General features: G+C 35.3%; 1 protein-coding gene and 1 long non-coding RNA gene across 4 annotated transcripts in view; one reads left to right on the top strand and one right to left on the bottom strand.

Moving 5' to 3' along the window:
• The window catches only part of SPOCK3 (SPARC (osteonectin), cwcv and kazal like domains proteoglycan 3), a 307,350-nt gene that overhangs the window by 175,415 nt on the left and 110,635 nt on the right, over positions 1-21,300 (top strand). The window lies entirely within an intron of this gene.
• LOC118711353 lies at positions 5,326-19,498 on the bottom strand. The gene is made up of 3 exons (XR_004985679.2): positions 19,487-19,498; positions 17,265-17,270; positions 5,326-5,455 (listed from the first exon to the last, which is right to left on the bottom strand). It is a non-coding gene; the product is annotated as an uncharacterized LOC118711353 (long non-coding RNA).

The following is a 21,300-nucleotide window of genomic DNA, read 5'->3' as shown; positions in this document are numbered from 1 at the left end:
TGATAGGCAGGTGCTATGAGGTACTAATTACTGTTTTACATATTTTTGGTAATAGCCATATCAAATGAGTATTTCTCATTCTAAATACTTCCCTCTCCAGCTAATCAATTTTATTTCTTAGTATTTTAGATAATTTGTATTATTATTCTTAATATTGTGATTTTTCAATGATCAATCCTGCTATTATTACATTTCATTTTAATCAAGACATTTTAAATCTTAAACCCAAACTTTCTATTACTGACATTTTACTAAAGAATCCAACATCTTGGATAAATTATAGCTAAACCTCCTGCTAGCCAAATGTTGGCAGACAGACAATAGTATTTCCGCATAATGGACTTCAGGGCTGGAGCATATTAATTTTTCAGCTTTGTAGAAAGCCTTCATTCTGTCACTGATTGATGTAGCTAAATAATTAGGATACTTAAAGTCATGTGCTGCTGCTATATGTAAGTAAATGCTCTTTCCTTTTTTTGGCCTGCTTTTATTTAGTTCTTCTAGATTTAAAATATATACATTAAGTACTTTACAATTTTAATGTTGGACCTATTTAGTACCAAATTATGAAACTCAATGCTTCTTATTCAATTCTCTATTCACATTGTGATTTTGAATATGTAATTTATATTCGTTCATAATCATCTAAGCGCAGAGACAGCTGGCTATACAACAAATCCTGGTTCCATTGCACAGAGATTTGTTGCTGGCACATGGCTGCTGGTCAGTCAGGAACAACAGTTTTCAGCATCCCTTCAGCTCTTGCTTTGTGAAATCATGCAGCTAGATATTGTGTCTCCCACCAGAGTCAGTTCAGAGTCTAGATGGTAAAGAAATGGCATGACTGCCTCCTTGTTACCTACCCATGAGTGATTAGCACATAATTCTAAGGCGAAGGGCATAGTGGACCCACAAGATACAAGGAACTTTGTCACTTGAATTATCATGTGAAAGGTCATCCAAGAAACAGTCTCATCTGACTATTATATGGAAGAAAAATAAGCTTGGTATATTAAAATTTACTATCAGTAGTGTTTGAGAATGGCTTTAATGGTGGAAAATTATGGAAGTATATGATGGAGTCATAGTAAATATCTCATCACATTTTACTTTAGTTAAAAACAAAAGGAGAGTGGATAAGGAGTTTACATAGCTTATCTAGTAGGGACCTCATCTGAATGTGGCATGTCCTTTTCTGTCACACAAGCACCATATCTTCTGTATGACCACAAGATAACTGTGTAAAACAAGAGAAAAAAGACATTCTTGAGCAAGTCAGCAGGGTAAAAACTTGACTCTGAAATGTTTTGCTTCCCAGCATTTTACTGTGGCATTGAATCAGTGAGATCGATAGGAATAATAGTTTTATAAATTTTGGAGAATTTGGAAAAATTAATTTTGAAGTGAAATTTCATTTCTCTGTGATTCAAAATTTCATATATTTTGATGCACAGTTGTTGAAAAAAGGAGAAAGATATATTTAGAGCTTGGGGGAAGGGAATATAATGTCAGCTTAAACTGTATCCATTTATTTTGCACAAATGTACTAAACCAAGATATAATTATTTTTTATTCTGGTGTTTATAAGGTTAACATTTTCCATTGAGAGAGAAATATCTATTTTTTTCAGTTAGCTTCATAGAATAAATAAATCTCACTCTAAAAAGATTGTCTACATTCTTTTTAACATGAAAATAAAATCTATCTTTTCACTGGCTTATATAGTCTTGTGGTTAATCTGATGGCCAGAAACATGTGGTTATGATTATTTAATATTTATAGACCACATTAAAACTGCATAGCTTTGTAGAATGGTTTTCAAGGAGTATGATTATTGTAGGTGTCTTTTCATTCATAAAATTCTAATATTGAGCACACCATTAAGTTCTGAATGTTTTTCTTAAAACAGAGACATGAGTACAAATGGACACGGGAGCTTTTTTTTTTAAAAAGGGAGATGTGTAATACAATGTAGTGTCATTCCATTTTCACAGAAGAGTTTGACACAAATGCAAGTTTCCACTATAACCTTCATGTTTCCAAAATGACGACTCCAGAAAATTTGACATGTTGACACTTCTCTTGGTCACACTAAGTCTTCATTTGAGTCAGCTGATGATTGCAGGCATTTTGGAAGGGCATTCCTACTTTGATGCTGTTTCCCATGTTGAATTTTCATCATAGCTCCTTGGTTTCAAACCATCCTAAGCAATCCTGTGAGAAAAAATAGGCCGGAGTTTATCTATTGTCATTCCTAGTCTCAGTAGTGGGCTCAAAAAGCTAGTAAGTAAAATAATAAAATTGTCATTATAAAGAATATTATGCTCTGGGCTTCATCTGGAAGCTAAAACATGTCACTTTTAACACATTGCTAGCTTTACCCAGTGGTCAGATAAGTTTATAGTGCACGAGTAGAAAAGGTGTTTTACATAAATATAAGCATAACCAATGGACGCAAGACACTGGGGGGTGAGGGCATGTTTGGGAGTAAAGGGGGAGCAGTGAGGGGATTATGGACACATATGTAATACCTTAATTTAAAAAATTGAAAAAAAGGAGGAGGTAAGATGGCGGAAGAATAGATGGGCGGATTCTGAGCCCTCTCCCAAAGCAGAAAGAGAGAGCAACTGAGGGTCTTGTGCTGTGAGTGTTTATCGGCAAGCTGGGAGACAGTGAACACCAGAAAGAAACTGCTGGGGGGCTGCTGACAGAGGTGCCCCTCACAGGGAAGCACCCACGAGGGCTGTGTTCCTGCCCGGCGCTACCTACTGGCTTGGACAGGGAAACCTCGCCATTTTGAGAGGAAGATAGGATCATGTCAGAGGCCTGAATATCCACAGCCGCAGCGACCACCAAGCATCTGTGACCCCCAGAACGCAGATCCCAGGCGGCGCGAACACCTCCCCTCACAGGATTGCCCCACTGCTCAGCGAAAAGGTCAGATTTCGCGGGGAGAGGGTGGAGAGCGCTCGCAGCGAAAACGAAAAGCCTGCGCGCACAAAGCCCACACGGAAGCTGGAGGACAAGGGCGGTGATTACAAGTAGAAGCCCCCGCTGTTGGGCTGTTGTCACCCTTGAAAGTGGACGGGGCTCCTAACAGGGGAGATATCTAAAGAGCAACACATTTGGATCCGGCTCAGAGGGATATCGGAGAGTTGCAGGAGATTCCAGTTGCTCGGACCTGCCCCCTCCCCCCCTCCGTAGTTCCAGCTTCAGAGAGGACAAAAAAAAAAAAAAAAAAAAAAAAAAAAAAAAAAAAGCTGGAGAGGCTCCAGAGTCTGGAAGTCAACCTAGAAACACTGCCCCCAGAGGCTAATTCACAAATTGACTCTAGTGTAGTAAAAACAAAGCAAAACCTGCCTAAAAATCAGGATTGGATCATAACAATAGAGGAAGCAAATGACCTTCATTACTGCAAATTTTAATTAAATTTTTTAAATTTTATTATTATTTTTTAAAATTTTTAAATTTTGGTTTTCATTATTTGCAACGTTTACTCAAGAAACTATTTTTTTTTCTTTTTCCTCACTTGATTTTATCTTGATAATTATTACATTGTATATGTAATCAACATTATTACTACTACTAATTTACCTTTTTCATCTTATTTTCTTTTGTTTATTTTTATTATTTTTATTTCATTTGATTATATATATATATATATATATATATACACACACACACACACACACACACATATATATATATATATATATATATATATATATATATATTTTTTTTTTTTAATTTCAGGATTACTATTCTACAGTCTTTATCTATCCTTCTTTCTCCAATGCTTTATTCTATCTCAACCCTACCTTTAGGCCTTCACCCTCTTTCCAATCTTTTCCTTTGATACCCTGTTTATCTTAACCCTTTCCTGCTCTAGATTTCCCCCATTCCTTCTGTCTACCCCCTCCTAAAATTTCACCCTACTTGTATATATCTAATTTCCAACTACCTGCTCCAAACCCATTCACACCTCCCTCGCAGTTGTCCTAAAAACAAAACAAAACAAAAAAAAACCAAAACAGTCTTTCTCTCTAACTCTTTGAAGTTGTATGTTGAATGTTAACTTTACTGAAGTTGTATGCTTTTCTTTTATAAGATTGATTTGCCTATGCTTTTTGTTTGATTGTATGTTTTTGTTAGCTGGGTTCTAGTCACCCTTATTGGTGGTTATTAATATCGCAAACACATTTCTATTCAGTGCCTTGTGTGTTGTACCTGGTTGTGTTGTATTTTGTGCCTTTAAATCAAAGCAGGAGAGAGAGAACTACACAACCAGACATCCTAGATCATGGGGAGACCAAAAAACAGCCCACATATGAAAGAAAAACAGGCTTCACCAGAAAAGGAAGTAAACGATATAGAGGTAAGCAACCTACCAGAGCAAGAATTCAGAGTAACGATCTTAAGATGGCTAAAAAGAATGGAAGACAAATTTGACAATATGAGTAAGACCCAAGAGGAAATGAAAAAAACCCAAGAGGAAATGAAGATGACTCAAGATGAAATGAAAAATGACATCGCTACTATGAAGAACTCAATAGAAAGCATCAAGAGCAGACTAGAAGAAGCAGAGGATCGCATCAGTGAGCTAGAAGACAAGATGGAAAAAAATACCCAATTAGAGCAGCTTCTAGAAAAAAAAATTAAAAAGCAGGAGGAGAGCCTACGGGAGCTTTGGGACAATGCAAAACAAAACAATATTCGAATAATAGGGGTTCCGGAAGGAAAGAAAACCGAGGTAGATATGGAAAACATATTTCAAGAAATAATGACAGAAAATTTTCCTGAGATAGAGAAGAAAAAACCCACACAAATCCAAGATGCTCGCAGAGTCCCAAGCAAAATGGATCCCAGAAGACCAACGCCAAGACATATTATAATTAAATTGGCAAACACCAATGACAAAGTTAGAATCTTAAAAGCAGCCAGAGAGAGACAGAAAGTTACATATAAAGGAACCCCCATCAGACTAACAACTGATTTCTCAACAGAAACTTATCAGGCCAGAAGGGAATGGGATGAAATATACAAAGTCATGCAAAGAAAGGGTCTGAATCCAAGAATACTGTACCCAGCAAGACTATCAATCAAAATTGAAGGGGAAATCAGGAGCTTCACAGACAAAAAAAGACTAAAGGAATTTATCTCCACCAAACCAGCAATGCAAGAAATGCTAAAGGGTCTACTGTAAAAATAAAGAAATAGGAAGCGAAGAGGGAACACAGGGGTATAGAATAAAAATGGCATCAAATGAGTACCTATCATTAATAACATTAAATGTAAATGGTTTAAAAAATTGAAAAAAAAAGTTAAAGGCATTAAAATTAAATACCCATTGCATTTTGAAGTTATTTATTACATGTTATCACAAGCTAATATCTTTTTAAAGTTTGGTACTTTGTAAAACACTGTGTAATATTAAAGGAGAATTCTCGTGATCTGTCTGAACTTGAATATAGATAATCCTGTCTATCCTTGGCTCCTAGATCCCAATTACCTGTTTTCTTCTGACCAAATATTTCCTAACTCAGGTATAAAATCACGAAGTAGGTGTTTCTATGCAATGAACTAAAAGCTTGATTATTAAAGACAAAAATTAGCCCAGCTGGCATGCTCTGTGGTTGATCCTGGACTTATGAACTGGGAGGCCATGTTTCCATTTCTGGTGAGGGCACATGCTAGATTCTGGGCTTGATCCCCCCATGGGGGATGTGCAGGAGGCAGCTGACCAATGATTCTCTCTTCACATTGGTGTTTCTCTTTATCTCCTTCCTCTCTGAAATCAATAAAAATACATATTTTTAAAAAGAAAAAAAAATTAAAGACTTCTTATTATAAAACAACATTGCTGGAGGGGACAAACATTTTTTTAACAAAAATTTAACAAAGATAGCCGAAACCGGTTTGGCTCAGTGGTAGAGCGTTGGTCTGCGGACTGAAGGGTCCCGGGTTCGATTCCGATCAAGGGCATGTACATTGGTTGTGGGCACTTCCCCGGTGGGGGGCGTGCAGGAGGCAGCTGGTTGATGTTTCTCTCTCATCGACATTTCTAGCTCTCTATCCCTCTCTCCTCCTCTCTGTAGAAACTCATTAAAATGTATATAAAAAAATTTTAACAAAGATACTATAATGTGTATCTTATAAGCCATACTTAATATTTAGAAATGATAAAATGGCTATAAGCATGTCAAATTTGCAGCTGGTGGGCCACATGCCTCGTTTATTGAATAGGAAAAGTCTTACATGTCTGTGTCATCTGTACAATTTAGGAATTATTGCACATCTTTCTTGTGCATCCAGTTTCTGCTGATGTGACAATTAGAAATTCTTTATATTGTTTGTAACATCTATCTTTTTTTTTTTTAATATATATTTTATTGATTTTTCAGAGAGAGGAAGAGAGAGGGATAGAGAGTCAGAAACATTTCAACATCAATCAGTTGCTCTTGCACACCCCTTACTGGGGATGTGCCCGCAACCAAGGTACATGCCCTTGACTGGAATCGAACCCGGGACCCTTCAGTCCCCAGGCCAAGGCTTTATCCACTGAGCCAAACCAGTTTCGGCTGTAACATCTATCTTATTGATCCTTCTACCAAGAATTTTTTTTAAAGGGATAATGTTGACAAGTGACAAACAAAAAATTCACAGAATTTTTAAATAAATGTAGTACAGAGTGTTTTATACTTACAATTTTAACAGTGATTTTTGACCAGTTCTGAAGCTGATTAAATTTTACAGCTTCAGGGGGGATGGAGAGCTACTTGTATTGGAATCTAAATATATAGCTTATCAAATTATATACTTGCTTTTTTTTTAGAGATTTATTTTCTGTTTGTAGAAAAGTACTTTCAGAGGATGGTAAAAGTTAATTTTACAAAAAATACTTTAGTAATCCATTTCTATAGTGTGCAGAATGAAAATACTGTTTTAGGAAAATCTTTTTCTACATATACTAAAAGTTCTGTGTGTTCTTTGTGTTGCTTTCCATGTTCTAGACCTCGGTGATCAATCACCCTCAGATCTTAATGGATCCTGAAAAGCCCATATAACCTTGTTCTTTAATCTAGTGAATTATCAAGCAAAAGATGAATACATTTTATTGACAATATATGAACATAATGGTAATTAAAGAGGAATTTAAATGTATTTGTTGTATTAGATTTATAAGAAGTATCATTTTCTAATATATACAGCTGTTTTAGTTAGCTTGAATTATTTTTTAAAATATCATTGAATACTAATTAGCATAGTGCCAAAGAGACATATTATTTCTTAGGTTTTCTCAAATTTTCTGAGAAATCATCATTGCATTATAAATATCTCTGTAATGCATTGTTTTTTCTTCCTATTACTCTATATTACATTCAAGTAAATGGGAAAAAATATTCTCAACTTAGTGCATATCTTTTGAGTACTCACTATGAGTAAGGCAATGTGCTAGCTATTGTGGTAATTCCAAATTAAGAATAAAATATACTATAGTCTCAGGTTAATTCAATGGATATATAGCCATATAATTCCATATAGAGACAATATGCATCTAAGTATAAAATATTTGAAAAATTGAATAGTCTATTTTCATGCAATTTTGGGCTATGTTATGTAACATAACAGTATAGTTGGCAAAAGCAAAATTGGCAAGAATGGAATTAATGGTCATATGTATGGTCTCTTTTCTACTATTCTATTGCTATATTTTACTCTGCTGAGAATAGACTTAATTCTCTATGGAAAAACAGTCTGAAAGTTAATGATTGTCTTTTTAGAATGCAATTTCACTTTATGTAGTTGTATCACTCTAGCTTGTTAACAAGGGCTCTATTTATTTTCATTGGACAATTACCTCAGGAAAGAACTTGGTGAAGACAGGTTAATAAATCACAAATATTGCCACTTATCTTTATCAGCAATTGGCTACTATCCTAGTTCCTATGAATACATCATTTGAGTGCAGATCTGGGCTCTTGAAATATAGGGACACCTATAAGTCTACAAAATAAAAATGGTTTGAGTTTTACATTTTCTCTACTCATTTTAAGTCTGTCAATTTAGTTACTAAAATGTATAAATCTTCTAAATCATGTGCAGTCCACATAATGAGTCCACACTGCATTTTCTTCAGTTAGTGAAATTTAGAATTGATTTTAAATTATTTACTTGGAGGGACCTAAAATAGTATTTTTTTTCATCTACAGCATTTATAATTTAATGTGGAATTGCAAAAAATAAGTGACAAAAGAAAAATATTAAATTATAAAAAGACAGCTTTATATTTTTAGTAAACTCCATTTAAAAACATGTAATATCTTTTGCATTGAGCTCTTAATTGACACACACACAAATTCTTGGGAGTAGTAATGGTATTATATTTATTTATGTATATATACATGCATGTATGTGTGTGTGTATGTTTTCATTCATTCATCCATTCAGCTATTGTTTACCTGTAATATGGTCATAGTTGTAAGAATGGCATGAGTTAATAAAGGAGACATCCATTTTTCTTTTATGGAGGGTAAAATCTAATATGTGCAGTTTTTTTTTTTTTAATTAAGGAATAGGTATATAAATACACTATGCAATCACTATGTGACCAAGATGGAATTGGTATGCTACCTTAACTGATAGAGCTGTCAGACCTCATAAGGGTATGATATCAAGGCATGCACATGGAGGATTAAATGGAGGTTATAAGGTAAAGTCAAGGAAGAAGAGTGAGGCAGAGGAGGCAGAGGAAACATGTGTGAAGGCCCTGAATAAGGAGATCATATGAGCAGGGGGACAAATGAACTAGAGTGTGGCCTAGACTAGGATAGGTGTTGTAGATGGAGAGAAGTGGATCATCGGTAATACACCCTAAAAGTAGAAACAAGGCCCACTGATTAATTTCACATGGAGAACCAAGGGGAGATAACAGTCTACAATGATTTTCAACTCATTGTATTAGTCACGTTGGCAGGTTGTGACTCCATTTTAAGAATCACTTCTCTAAGCCTGGAAGTGAGAACAATAAGTCTCATTTGAAATTGAAACATTGCTAAGTTGTAAAAGGCCAGTGAGATTTCCAGTATATGAAATTTGTGGAAATGGATGAGGGAGAGACTGAAAACAAAGAAAAGAACAAATCCCTGGGAAACTGCAGTGCTTAGTGGAAGAGCCTACAAAGGAAACAGAAGGAGCAACTCATGAATTAGAAAAAAACCAGGAGTCTATGGTGAAAGCAAAGCCAAGAGAGAAATGTTAACATGGAGAAAAATGTTGACTGTGTCCATTCTGCAGAGAAGTTGACTGTGATATTCACAGGAAAAGGACTATTAAATTTTGATAGTTTGGGGTTGCAATTCATAGTAGAACAATTAGGGGAGTGAAGGAAATAGAAGACATGTTCTAGGAGAAAATGATGGGAGTCATTTTCTTGATATTTAAAAACTAAGGACCTGCTGACACAGCCTTTATAAAATAGGTGTTAAGAAATAAACCTTTCACAATTTAATGCCTACAGATTTACATGCATCTGCACACATTTTCTTTTTTGTTTCTGATAAGACTGAGGAAGCACCTCTCTTTCAAACACAGAATACTTTCTACACATCCACAGGTAGATGGGAACTCTCACGCCTCACTGTCGCAAATACTTTGATTCTGTTTCTCCCACACCACACAACACGCACTAGAAATATTTTATTCACATATAAACATAGATTTTATTAATTTTCTTTTCCCCTCGAATTTCCCATTATCTTCTCTATATCAAGATTTTTGGTTTTGTAATACTGTTTTACAATAATTTGTTTTACTTTAGGGTTTGAGCTCATTGCCAGAGAGCTTTTGGTACTGATTTGCATTCAGTGAAGCCAGGGGAGTTGTGTGGTGTGGGAGAAACAGAATCAAAGTATTTGCGACAATGAGGCGTCAGAGGTCCTATCTACCTGTGGATGTGTAGAAAGTATTCTGTGTTTGAAAGAGAGGTGCTTCCTCAGTCTTATCAGAAACAAAAAAGAAAATATGTGCAGATGCATGTAAATCTGTAGGCATTAAATTGTGAAAGGTTTATTTCTTAACACCTATTTTTTAAAGGCTGTGTCAGCAGGTCCTTAGTTTTTAGCACTAGTACATATTTAAAAAAAACACACATTTATTGTGGTGTTTTTATTGTTATTTGAATAAGGATGGATTCACATATTTAAAATATACTAAATTATATACAGGGAAATGACTCCCTCCCAGTTTGTCCCATACTATCTAGTACGTTTTTTTCCCCCCTGGATCAAATGATGTTTTCAGTGTATTTTAAATATTTACAGAAATATTTTATTCACATATAAACATAGATTTTATTAATTTTCTTTTCCCTTTGAATTTCCCATTATCTTCTCTATATGGGTTTACTTTATAAAATGTTTTGGATTTATTCCTACAAACAGAGCTTTCTTCTTCTTCTCTCTTTTTGCAGCTATGTTATATACTATTTTAAATAGATTATATATTTGGTAATTTATATACAGTGTATTACTTTGAAGTTAGTGCATGTTTCATGGACAGCAAATATTAGTCATTGTCCTTTCCCCTGTTTTTGTACATACTAGTACCATGAGACTCTAACCCAAAACCAGAGGCAGGACATAGATTTATCCAGCTTTGACATTAATGTTTTGTTCTAATAACTGAGTTCATGTTCTAGTCTCAACACTAAGTCTTTCCCCTTTCTTTTAACCTTATTCCTGTTTGACTCGTGTGGGCATGCTTTGATTGCTTTGAATTTTTTCTTTATTTGGCCTGAACTCTGCTTGTCGTTTCCCTGGGCTGTGTTAGGCAGGACCCTGGGGTTGGAGGTAGGTGCCAGAGATTCTTACTGCTAACATGTAATTTAAAAAAGAAAAGAAAGAGCAAATGAGAAATATGACTTTTGGAGCATAAGGGCTCAACTTCCTTAACTTGAGAAATTTCTGCTTGTAATATTATACATGTGGTTCTTGGTCCAGAGTTAGTGAAAACATTTTTATTATATACTTGATGGTAGACTGACTCAGAAACCCTGGATCAATACATGCTTCCTCTGTAATGGAAGACTCGTCCTTTTGTTTCAAGAGTCAATAGAGACATAAGCAGATTTGTAGCAATAACTTTGAATCACGGCTAGATTCGAGTCAAAAGCTTGTGTTGCTAATAGGAATTTAAAATCTTTGTGTGTATGCATTTGTAGTTTTGCCAAGAAAGAGAAAATTGATGTAATGCTATACTGATTCAGATCTGTTTTACATCCTTCTTCTTCAGAGAAGAAAGCTTTGGCATCCTTCCCAACTAATGGAAGATTTCCAAAGGTTGAAAAAAAGAAAAGTGACTATCAGATTCTGGCTTCACTATCAATGAACAATCACTTCAGAAGCATTAGGTTTAAATGACTTACTCTAGAATGTTCATTCAGACTTACCTGATACACAAACTCTAAAAGTGTCCTTGAAAATATGTATTCTAAAATTGAAAACATGAATATTCAGAATCAATCACATGACTATGAAAGTAGTAGTAGACAAAGCAATCCTGGAAGTTCTGTGATTTAAAGTGACAGTAGTTTTAAAAATTGGCAAATAAAAATTACAGTATTATCAGGAAATGTTATGCTTATGAACTTTTACAAATAATCCTCTCTTCCCTATTTAAAAACAATCATAACTCATATTTTAAAGTATTCATGACATTTATAACTCTTTATATATCTGGTCTTTTATAAATGTTCATAGCAGATTAAGTGTCATTAAGTATGAGTTAGTTTAATTGACTTCACATAAAATAAAACCTTTAAAAGTAACTCAACCCTGACTTGTACTGTGCTGCGAAATACAGCATGATTAGAAAGAGATTAAAAACATAATATTTAAAACATATATTTAATAAGAAAGCATCATGTTTTGAATAAAATATCTGAAAGCAACAAAAATAGCCCATATTTAAGTATAGTAAATAGAGAATAATCATTGAACACCTTGTTTTATTGTGAAAATAAAGATTTTGGCTTGAATTTTTGCTTGCCTCTTATTAATTCTATGAAGTTGGGCATTCTTTCTGAATTTCATTTGAATCTCTCATATAAAAATGGCTACATTTTAATATTAATTTAAAATTAATTTTATAAGACAAATAATATAATAAATGAAAATAATTAGATAACATATTTAGTATCTAGGATATCTTAACAAATGTTAGTTTTCTAAAAATGGCAGATTCTAGAGATGATAAAGCAAGTAGTAAAAACATGTAATATTTAACAGATTGATTGAGCTCTTAAACTAGACATAATAATCCAGTCTAACCCTGCTGGCATGGTTCAGTAGTTGAGCATCAACCTATGAACCAGGAGATCATTATTTAATTCCAGGTCAAGGCACATGTCTGAGTTATGGGGTGTGCAGGAGGCAGCCGATCAATGATTCTCTGTCATCATTGATGTTTCTATCTCTCCATCTCCCTTCCTCTCTAAAATCAATAAAAATATATTAAAAATTATAATAATCCATTCTATTTGTTCCTGCAGTAAATATTTAGTAAGTAAGTCTTTGTTTCATGGGTTTTACTAGAGAGGTATGGAAACCTAGTTTTATGGAGGAAAAGAAAGTAAAGGAGAGTGATGGAATATGTTGTTGAACTGGAAGGAGTGGATGCTGTAAGTTTAAATAGGGTAACCAGGAATGGCTGCATTGAGAAAATAAGGACCAAAGGGAAGTGAGAGGTTGAGCCATGTGTTTATCTAGGTCCTAATCTGTCTTTCAAATTTTAAGACTGAGAACAGCAGCAAAATTCAATGTCACAATTAGACTTTATTTTTTATTGAACTTATTGAGGTGACATCCTATATAATAAAGAGATAATATGCAAATTGACCATCACTCCAACACACAAGATGTCCACTCCCATGTGGACACAAGATGACTGCCACAAGATAGCCATCAGGGGAGGGCAGTTGTGGGGGTTCAGGCCAGCAGGGGAGGGCAGTTGGAATGGTCCAGGTGTTCAGGGGAGAGCAATTAGGGTGACCGGGCCTGCAGGGGAGGACAGTTGGGGAGGACCAGGGCAGTTGGAGGCAACCAGACCAGCAAGGGAGGGAAGTTGAGGGTGCTCAGGCTGGCAGGAGGAGACCAGTAGAGGTGACCAGACCTGTAGGGGAGAGCAGTTAGGGCCAATCAACCCCAAAAGGGAGCAGTTTGGCATTGATCAGGCTGCCAGGGGAGTGATTAGGGGGTGATCAGGTTGGCAGGCAGAAGCAGTAGGGGCAATCAGGCGATTGTGGGTCCTGGATTGTGGGTCCCAGATTGAGGAGGGTGCAGGCTGGTCCGATGGACACCTCCATGCATGAATTTCATGCACCAGGCCTCTAGTTAATTCATAAAAGTATGTAGGTTTCAGGTGTACATTGCTATAATACATCATCTATATATGATCTATAGTTTATTATTTTTAAAAAGCCCACATGTTTACTTTCCAGTAAACACCTTCCATTACTGTATTGAGGCATAATGGTCAAAATTTAGTATGGATTAGGAATATTATACATATTTTTACAGAGTGTTACAGAGCTTTTTATAAAATGCTTTCTAGAACTTTAAGAGCTGTCAGTATGGAAAATCATTTATGCTTTTGTTTTTCCCTTTGCAAGTGTTAAATGTTTGATGTTCTTTTGATTTGTCAGTTTTTCTTTATGATGTGCTTGTCAAAACAGAGAGCTAACTTGAGACAGAGCATTCTGAAGCTGCCAGCCCTGCGATTCAGACTGTCATCATTTTACAATGTAACATTGCTGTGTGATGGAGGCCAGCTGGTGCATTTAGGTTTCTTATTGAAACTTTTCATCTGATCATTATTGTGATTTGTGGTTTTGTACAGAAATGCTTAATCATTCTTATGTAGCAAGCACTTCTGAAGCTGCTGAAGGCTTTCTCATTCGCTGAATAATTTCTGCTATCAATCTGCTTGTTTGGAAGCATTTCCAGTTTTCTGTATTATTGTTTATTTGCACAGTAAGTAATGCACCACAGAGGCTGAATGTATAGTAATGGTTTGCAATGGATTAATGAGCGATACCATGTTTATGATCCTAATATATAAAAACCCTGGGTCTGTCACCACCAGAGGCTCAACCAACTGGAAGCCAGTCCTGCAGTCAGTGCTGGGTTGCTGTAGCGACACAGTGCTGACTTCTGCAGCTGCAGGTGCAGTGACCCAGCATTGAATGCTAAGGGGGATGCAAATCAGGCCTGGAGAGAGAGGCCTGAAGGAAAAAGCAGGGTCTGATCTGTAGCCTGTGTGGCAGTTGTTGATCAGCACTTGCCTCTTTCTTTCTCTCTATGCAGGTCTAGCAGCCATGCCTCCATTTCTCTCGAGGCTTCCCCTGGGGCTGCTGATCAGCCTCACCTTTCTGATCAGGCCTTGTTGATAGGCCCAGAGACACTGACTGGCATAGAAAGCAACCAATCAGAACCAAATTGGGTGGCAGTGGAGGGCAGTTGGGGGAAATATCAGGCCAGCAGGGGAGGGCTATTGGGGGTGAGATCAGGCCTGCTGTGGAGGGCAGTTGGGGGCAAGATCAGTGGGAGGGGTGTTGGTGACAACCAGGCCAGCAGGAGAGGGCCATTGGGGGTGATATCAGGCTGGCAGGGAAGGGCAGTTATCGGTAATCAGGTAGGCAGGCAGACAGAGGCAGTTAGAGGTGATCTGGCAGGCAGGCAGAGGCAGTAAGGGGCGATATGGAAGGCAGGCAGAGAGGTTAGAGGCGATCAGGTGGGTAAGCAGAGGCAGTTAAAGGCAACCAGGCAGGCAGGCAGTTGAGCAGATAAGAGCCAGTGGTCCCAGATTGTGAGAGGGATGTCCCTGATTGGAGAGGGTGCAGGCTGGGCTGAGGAACACCCCCTCCCCCCCCCTTTCAAGCATGAATTTTGTGCCCCGGGCCACTAGTGCTATTATAATAACTCTGTTGAAAACAATTACTGAGTACCTGTCTGTCATAATTATCTCTTGTAGCATCTCAAGGGACAGCAGGTTATTGTTTACTTTCCTGCAAAGTCAGAGTTAACTATGCCTTGTACCTTGGGTGTATTCCTTTGTTTTAAAGAAATAGGACCTTAATGTTTGGGCATGTTTATTTAATAGTAGTAATGTGATGCTAGTAATTTCACACATATTATTTCTGCTTTTAACGTTAACAAAAATTGCTTTAATATTTGTGTTTGATTATAAATGAAAGCTACTGATGTCTAATATGTTTCAGGAAAATACATGCATGAAAATATATTACTTTTGTATTTATCAAATATTAGTTTAATTACAGCAGGTATATTCATACTATTGTATGTTTTGATATTCAAATCTAATACCTTATTTGGGCAAATAAAAGGTGTTCACATATAATCAAGGATGAGAAATATATTTTTATGGAAAATTTTAAATTATCTTTCATGATTAATGAGGAAAAAACTTCTTAAGAAAGTAGAAAGCATGAACCCATCCTTTTACTAATAGGAAGTAATAGGGACAATTCAAACATAGCATTAAAGTACAAACTATCAGTTAGTCTTCAAATACCTGTTAAAGACATTTTCCCCTCCCTTTGTCTCTCACACTTGGTTGGATGACCGAACAGCATGCTATGTGAATGGGAGTCAGTCCTTGGTCCCTGTCACAATGGTCAGACATCCCTCGAAAGGTCCCAATTTGGAGAGGGTGCAGGCTGGGCTGAAGAACCCTCCCACCTCCATGCATGAATTTCGTGCACTGGGCCTCTAGTTGAATAATAATAGGAAGAAATGAAATGTTTATGCATAAGAATTTCTTTGGATAAATGTAAATTATTTATAAAATAATAAGTTTAAGAATTAATTCAAATTTTCATCTATCCATTTAAATTTTATTGACTAGCACATATCAACTACAACACAAGGTGGTACTTTTGCACTTAAAGAGTGTACAATCAAATATATGTCATATGAAATGAGATAGTGGGTTTATTTTTATGAAAAGTGAATGCAGAGGAAAAGCACACATGTTTTCCACCCTGAGATTCTGATGAGAAGCCCATTAATTTATATTTTAAGTCAAAATACTATCAATGTGCTTTATGCAATTAATCATGATAACTAATACCTAATATAATGATCTGCCCCTCGTTTAGTTTTTGAAAGCCAGGAGAAAATAAAATCTGACATTGGGATAAAAATGACTTTCAAATTGTGCTTCCAGTATATTTGTATTCATTCCCTTTCATAGGAAAATGGAGAATGCTAGCCAAGGGCTTTGTATAAAAAGGAAATCAACATTTTCTGTGTGGAATATTTAATAGCACATTTTAAAAAAATGCAATAAAATAATAAACTGTCAGTTTTACATGAATATTGGATATTCAGTATTACCTCCTGGGGTTTAAGTTAATGAATTTTAATACGGGAAATTTTTGAATGCTTGGCAGCCTTAACCATTGCCTTGGTGTTATGGTGCTAACTCTAAATCTATTTAATAAGTATCACTACCAACAATGATAATTCAAGTATAAAATTCTAACTGATAGAGAATGTTAACTTCTTTATAATGAGTACAAAAGAACCATTCTGATAATATTAACATATTTGCAGATAAAGTATTATTGATACATTAAGTAAATATATATATATAAATATATATATATATAAATATATATATATATAAATATATATATATATATGTCTTTGTCTACTCACATTTTATTTATTTCTCCAAATCATGTATTTTTATCCACCTGTTGATGATAATAACAAAATGGTCCTGCTTGTCTATTGTTAGTAATGCTAGGAAATATATAGGTCAAAATTTACCGTTAGGGAGAAGTCTGATATCAAGGGGCTCAGAGTAGTAGAGCTAAGGTTTGGGAAAATACATAATTAAGATTTGATGATATGAGGACAAGAGGCAGGGTCATCAGTTGGATATATTTCTACTACAGCAAAAAAGGAGGCAAATTGTGCTTGGCACAAATTAGGCATAAATGACTGAATGATTGAAGGAATGATATTTACTCAATATACATCTAAATAGACTTAAGTAATATGTAGCAAATTTTGAAACTAGCTAGGGTGAGACATTTCCATTTTGGGATTCTCATGACTTAAGGAGAAATATGTGGAGCCCTATGGAGTCTCATCTGGTGACTCAATGTATTTCCCATGGTTGGATTTTGACAATGATTTGTTCTTTGATTGTAAATAGAGGAAGTCATTTCCAAAAGCTACCTGGTTCTTTCCTTTTGTTTCTGAGAGTTTGCAGGTTCTAAGAAGTTTTGAAAATGTTTTCACAAATGCTTTTCTGACATTGCAACATTATAATGCAGCCCAAGATCATATCCTATCATTTAGATACAAATTCAAAGAAAATAGATTTCCAGCGTTACACCTTTCTTCTCACCTTCCCTCTCCTACATCTCTCTACTCTGAAACATTTCTAGTTGGAAGTGACATTTGTGTTGCCTGTAGAAGAGTCTCTAATTTTATTGGTATAATTATGATAAAAACACTGACCTGAAAAAAGTTTACTTTAACAATTACATTGATAATGGCAAGGACTGTGAAATGTCTGAGTTCACCCTAATTGCAAGCTATCCTGACACAGTTTCTTGTGTGCTGGAAGAAGTCACAAGACCACTGGGTCAGACTGAGCATCGTTTTACTCACAGAAATAGCATTAGCCAGAATTATTCCATTTGCACAGGTTCCTTGAGCTTCAGTTTCCACAGGTTGATATAACAAGGACCATATAACATCTGTATACATGGTGATTTCTATTTCAGGATAGAAACCTCGATATCTTATAAGAAGTGAAGTAGATAGAACAATGGCTTCCAACAGATATTTATATCTTAAGCCTAGAACCCAATAATTTACTTTTTTCTGTTTCACTTTAACTATTTCTGATTTCTCCTTATTAAACCTGATTATATAATTTGCCTATCTTTTCTATTTAAACAAATGTAAAAGTTCTAAATCTACAATGTCTAGATGAATTGTTTGGGACAAGAATGATTGTTTCTTTCCCAATTCTATAAGCTTTGCTGGATCCAATCAGTTATCTTACTTAGTATATGCAAAGAACTCACTGCTCAGTCTTTGAGTTGCTCTACAATATTATGTACAGTTTTATTCCAATTATTCTGTCCTTAGACTTCTAAAAGTTTGACTAGACTGAATTTCTTAAAGCCTGATCACTCATATGCCTGCCCACTGTGCTTATTTTTCTCTTGCTGTTCATCGCTCATAAATATTCACACACAACTCACCAGTTATCAGTGTTTATCCTAATCTGATTGCGAGTACAACGTGCCATTCTCTGATTTACACACTGATTTTGCTGACCTGACTAACTGGATGCCACTTCTTTTGTCTCTGCAATTCCAAATGCAATTGCCGTATTCAGTAGAGAGGCTGGCCTGCTGGAGAAGTGCTTTTATTTCCATGGTATTGCATGAAGAGCTGTCCTTCCTATCAGAGTCTATGCCAAAGCTCTTAGGATTGATTCTCCAATACTCCAGGGTAATGGGCATTTTGAGAGAACAGACATACTATATATATTCATCCTTCTGAGTAAATTCCAAGTGCCTTATATTCAGTGAAATGTTTATGTTTCCCACCTGATGGTATTCCTCCCCTTCTATATATCAGAGAAATTTATATCCCTCGTAGTGGCTTTTCACTATTACATGGGTGGTATCTACCATCTGTGAGGGTCTATAACTGATCTGGTCTCTTGTATTTTTGCATTTTCCTTATCAACCTGAACAAAGCCTTGCTTTGAGGTTCACATGTAAAAAGTTAATTAATGTAAATAAACTGTTAAAAGTATAATCCTTGCATTTTCAAGGACTTTGCTTCTCAAATCAAATATTTCCATACTGTTCCATATTTTTACAAGGAGTATATACTACTTTCATAATCAGAAAAATAATTTTATGTGAGTTATTAGGTTTGTTCCCTTGGAGTAGCTTTGTGAAAGAGTTCCAAAGTGACTCAGTCTAATTAGACTAAAATGTTTCAATTATTATTCTAGTGTGTTTTTTATTGTGTTCCATTTTGAAAATAACCATTAAGGGGAAATAAAAAAGAAGTTTTGATCATTTTGTGCCTACTCCCTTAATTAAAATCTGTGTTTACTTTCTTATCTTGAGATTTTATTTTATCATCTATTGAATATGATATACTTGTAAAGTTGAGATATTATAATTATAACTGTTGCTAGTAACTAATAAATATCTCTAGACCTTTATAAAATGTAAAAACTATATTATATTTTAAGTAAAGATGGTATTTTTGACATTCTTATCTAATTATGTATTTTTCTTATTCTTCTGCATTCTTTGGTAATTTAATCTCTTTACCCACTTCCCCCATTTAAATTTTCTTCTGATTTATCTTATGAATATTAATTAGTTGGAAAAAGTCACAAGCTCTATTTTCTAACTTACAACATCTTCCTTGATTGACTCCTTATACCCTTTTCTATTTTTTTGCTCAGTTAATTTAAAAGGAGCCAGGTAAACAATGTTAAATGAGCAAACCCTATTTGCAATGAGCTCATGTCATACTTTCTAAAATCATTACAAAGTAATTAATGCTATGCTTATAGCATCCATTGGATGCTTGTCATATTTTATAAAAATTAATCTCTTTGTTACCAGTTAGGATAGAATATAAAAATTCAAAGTTTTAAATAGCATTATTTAAGCTTGTCACTCTCCTTCCTTTCTTCCATTAACTTATTTTATAACTTTAAATTCAGGAAAGGAGAGAGGACTTCTCTCTCTTGATCATACTTTTTATGTTCCTACTTGAGTGTCCTTTGTAAACATTTGCTAAAAGAATGCTCTCCTCACAGTTCTGGGAATATAGCAGTAAACAAAGAGAAGAACCCCAGTCTTCATGGGCTTTATCTTCTAAAAGAAGGAAAAAGAAATGATCAAATTAAATAAATCTTCTCAATTTAGACATAATCACCTTTTTTTTTTCAATTGCAATCTTTCTCCACACCCAACTGCAACCTTCTCCTCCTCCCCAATTATTCTATATGACACTATACTTTCTATATATTGTCTTATGCAATTAAGGGGCTAAGAAAAAATCTCTATAGTTACTTAAAAAACAAAACAAAAAAACACAAATATTGTGGGGTCAGATAAGAATTGACGCATTGAGACTTATTAAGAAGCTACTGCAATGATCCAGAGGAGAAATGACCATGGTTTAGTCTAGCTCAGTGCCAGCGGAGGTTATGGTAAATAAGATGAATTTGTAATTTTGAAGAAAGACCCCACCACTTTACTTCAGGTTTTGAGAAAGAGAGCAGAGTCAATGATATCTCCAAGGTGTTTGCTTGAGTGACTAGACTTATGGATTTGAAATTAAGTGGGTTGGGGAAGACTTAAAGGAGACACACATTGGTGATGAGGAAGCAGAGGTTCAGGTTGAACAATGTATTTATGTATGATTTTGTCCTTCAATAAGGAACAAAGGGTAAGTATTCTAAGAGAATGGTGCCTACTTTCAGGGCCCACTTACATTTAGTAATCTGTGAGTTTAAAGTGAAACCAAATATTGAGATTGTGTGCTTTCCTTCAAACGTGTACATCTGCATTGGGGTAAAGGCAGAGCTGGGGTTTGCTAACTGTGCATGATGAAGTGAGAGAGGGGAGTAATTTTAGTAACAGTTCATGGACTCTAAACTTGTTAAATAGAAAAGAGAGGACATAAGCAGGGTGAGGAAGGCTGAGAAAATTGCTGGAATTGGGAAAGAAGAGGGAGGGAGTTTGTGATTAGAGATCATGGAGTCCTTAGAGAGTTATGGGTAATAACACAAACAAATATATAACCATAGAGATGAATGTCTGGGGTTGGATAGAGGAAAAGGTCATTGTCATCAAGAGTGTTGAAAATATCTATGTAGCTATGTAGAATTGTTGGTATGAGAGTCACTGTACAAGGAACAACAGCCACTGAGAAATAATTAGGACACAGGGTCCATGAATGACAGTGAAGAGGAAAGATGGAAAAGTCTGAAGATGCAAGATTCCCATGTGGCTGTTTTTAAGGGGAAGTGACAAAGAGTGAGGAGCAAGGGAAATGTCTATCTTGTTCATTTTATGTGTCACATAAAAAAAATAAAAAAGCTTGAGAAGGCTAAAGAAACAAGTTGGTTTAGAGCAAGAACATGAAAGAAATGAACAAACTATTATAAATTGTATATTTGCAAAACAAAACTGTTAATTACTAATTTATATTGGCA

The sequence above is a fragment of the Pipistrellus kuhlii genome, unplaced genomic scaffold (genome assembly GCF_014108245.1).
Source record: "Pipistrellus kuhlii isolate mPipKuh1 unplaced genomic scaffold, mPipKuh1.p scaffold_m20_p_8, whole genome shotgun sequence".
Classification (NCBI taxonomy): domain Eukaryota; kingdom Metazoa; phylum Chordata; class Mammalia; order Chiroptera; family Vespertilionidae; genus Pipistrellus; species Pipistrellus kuhlii.
Note: the sequence above shows the minus strand (reverse complement) of the source record. Positions and strands in the feature narration are given on the sequence as shown.